This window comes from Crocuta crocuta, unplaced genomic scaffold (assembly GCF_008692635.1).
Source record: "Crocuta crocuta isolate KB4526 unplaced genomic scaffold, BGI_CrCroc_1.0 scaffold931, whole genome shotgun sequence".
In the NCBI taxonomy this organism is placed as follows: Eukaryota; Metazoa; Chordata; class Mammalia; order Carnivora; family Hyaenidae; genus Crocuta; species Crocuta crocuta.
In genome coordinates, this window is record NW_027527834.1 from 169,700 (window position 1) to 173,087 (window position 3,388).

The following is a 3,388-nucleotide window of genomic DNA, read 5'->3' on the forward strand; positions in this document are numbered from 1 at the left end:
ATGGTCCTTTTTTTTTTTTTTTTTTTTTTTTTTAGTAAAATTGCCATCAAGAACAAATCCATCGACTTATTTAATCTCCTTAAATAAGGGACCTTGTAAATTATATTAACGTCTAAAATAAAAACATGTAATAAATCACTTTGCAGAGGGCCACACTGGAGGAGCTCCCCCTCCCGGGGAATCGAGTGCTCCCTTCCTTCAGAAGGAAGGACACACCCATCTGTGCAGCCTGCCCCTTGGCGTCAAGGAGGCTCACAAGCAAATCATGGGCGGGCGTAGGGTCGTGGACCTTGCCACCCTCCATGGCTTCATCCCCAGAGTCTTATCAGGTTTCATTCTTGTTTTATGATTTTGCAAGCAGAGGAATTAGGCATTCCAGGAAAAGAGAGATGAGATATCGTTTTCCTGACATGGGCCCCAGCCATCCTGTGATCTTGACTTACTTGCTCAAAGCACATTTCTTGCAGAACCTCCAGGGATATGTTGAAACTGAAGAAGGGCGGACCCCGACAGTTAATGATTTTAAGGGAAGGAAAGAATGTAAGAACGAACAGCCACCGTCAGGCCAGGAGATTGCCTAATGGCAGCAGAGACCATACATCAGCCCCGGTGCTGGTTCAAAAGTAAAGACTGGCCCTGCACATTCCTGAGTTATCAGTGCAGGATCTAAACCCCCCTGAGTCTCACTAACACTCCCTGTTTATGCCTGATCTCTTCCCCAGAAACGCCACCCTTTGCTGGGGAGACTTGGCATCAGTGTGTAAGTAACACGGGGAAGGCACCACACTATGTGCTACGATACAGGGTAGCAGACGCTAGAAGGCAGGGACCCTCTCCTCTCAGGAGGGCCAGTTCCCCGCACACCGCTCAGGTGGCCCTGTACCACCAACATCACAAGCAAGAAGGCACCTGAAGCCCCAACACCGGCCTTTGAAGTCTGACACCAATTCCGATATATGGGTTTTTTTTATGTTTATCTATTTTTGCGAGACAGAGACAGAGCATGAGTGGGGGAGGGGCAGAGAGAGAGGGAGACACAGGATCTGAAGCAGCTCCAGGCTCTGAGCTGTCAGCACAGAGCCCGACGCAGGGCTCGAACTCACAAACCGTGAGATCGTGACCTGAGCCGAAGTCGGACGCTCAACTGACTGAGCCTCCCAGGCGCCCCTCCAATAGATGGGTTTTAACTCAATTCTCTCACCATCTACCCCAAACTAGCATCCGATTCCACCGCTCCTGCACACACTCCTCCCGTCTGGTCCCCTGCAGACACCACCAAAAGTTCAGGGTGTCAGCTGTGGCTCTGATCAACGGGCTACAGATCAGGTTCCAGCCACCCCCACCTCGGGTCCCTGCCCTTGGAGAGCTCTCCGCTGGGCCAGACTAAAGGCGCCCCACCCCCACCCCCCAGAGCCCAGCTCTGAGCTGCAGGCTGACTTTCCGGCCCTACTTGTGTCACCTGCAGAAGTGCGGGGGGCGGGGGGGGGGGGCCTGAAGGTCCCCATTCAGGACGCAGCGGGAGTGAGTGGTGCATTCCCACCCCCAGAGCACAGCTGTCGGGGAAGCCCGGAGCCCTCAGGGTGCCCGGCCTGTGCAAGGAAAGGGATGCGGGCCTCAGTCTCTGATCCTGCCCCAAACCAAAACTAAACATATAAACCGTGGTGGGGAAATCCCCAGCACTTCTTTGTTCATTCGTTTTACTTCCTGCCTTCGTGGGCAAGTTTTCCTTGAAAGAAGGAATTGAAAGTCTTACCCAGCGTTTTTAGAACCTGGCATTGGGAGCCTTCGAGATCTGTGCGTTGTAGGCCCCGATGCCGAGCTGAGTGCCTCCAGGGTCCCCAGCGGGGCCTGGGCAGCCCACCTGCAGCCTGATGCTCTCCCGTTTCACCAGCTCCAGCTCCAGCTCCAGGAAAGGCAGTGACAGCACCAGAGAGGCCGGACAGAAGGGACCTCCATCTGCACCCAGAGAGCACCCCCTCCCGCCTACTCCTCATCCAGTGGCCCGTCCAGGAGGGCGCAGGGGCGCCTACGCTCTGGGTCCTTGCAACCGGAGGATGGGGATGTGCCCGGCTCAGGGGGCAGCCCTGCAAACAGCATCAAAGTGCCAGCTGGCTGTCCCTCTGCTCTCCGCTGGGTTCCAGGGGAGGGGACGAAGGTGCACCCTGAGCCCACCTGCCGACATCCTGCGGGACGAGGCTGGTGTTCAGGCCCGCGTGGGCCCGCAGTGCACCCACCCTCCAACCTCCCCCGCCCTCCGGGCTGGCGCCCCCGACTGTACAACTGAGTCAAAGTTACCCAGAGTGAGGAGATGGAGGGCCGTGTGCAGTGGGGAAGCCTGGGGTCCTTGGGATGTGCGTTCCCGTGGGGTCGGTGGCAGAGGCACGGTGAGGTCAAAGCCTCGGGCCCCACCTCTCCAGCGGGGTGACAACAGCGACCCCGCCCCAGGGTGGGCACGAGGGGCAGTGGAGGGTCCACATCCAAGCGGGCTGGGAGCACGGGACACCGTGGCGGCCCCCCCGCGGGTGCCGGCCGTAGCAGACTGGCCCCGGAGCACCCCAGCTCGTGACACCCTTGCCTCCGCCAGGAGGAGCTCCCTTCTCAATTGTGGTGTTCAGAGTCAGACGCATCGTGTTGGTTTTTTTTTTTAATGTTTATTTATTTTTGAGAGAGAGAGAGAGTGCAGGCAGGGGAGGGGCAGAGAGAGAGGGAGACACAGGATCCGAAGCAGCTCCAGGCTCTGAGCTGTCAGCACAGAGCCCTGCACGGGCTTCAACCCACGGACTGCAAGATCATGACCTAAGCCGAAGTCGGATGCTTAACCAGCTGACTGAACCCCCCAGGGGCCCCCAACATCTGAGGCATCTTGATAGTGGAGATGCTGAGGTAGGTGGGGCAGGGAGCGGGGCGGGGAAGAGGAACAGCTTGAGGCCCTGGAGGCCTCCCTGGAAGAGGCAGCTCCTTCCAGACTTCCCTGCTGCTGTCCTTGAACCTGCCATAGGGAGGGGCGGGGTCTGCATTCCTCCAGGGAGAGCTCACCCCTGCTCTGCCCCCGGGGGGGAGGGCTTCGGCTCACCCTGGGGTGGGGGTGGGGGCTGACCCATTAGGATGCCCATCTCCGTCTTGCTGGCAGGTTTTTTTTTTAACAGACTATTTTTAAAGCAGTTACAGACTCAAAGAAAAATTGAGAGGAAGGCGGGGTGACCTCGCCCCTCCCGCCGCCCCCACAAGTGCACGGCCTCCCCAGCTGTGGGCGCCCCCACCAGAGTGGTACCGTGGTCCACGAACCCGCCCTGACACGGCAGCACCCAGAGTCCGCGGTTTACGTCAAGCTCACTCACTCGTGGTGCTGTGGGTTCTGTGATGCGGGAGAAGGCAGGGCCCCGGGCAT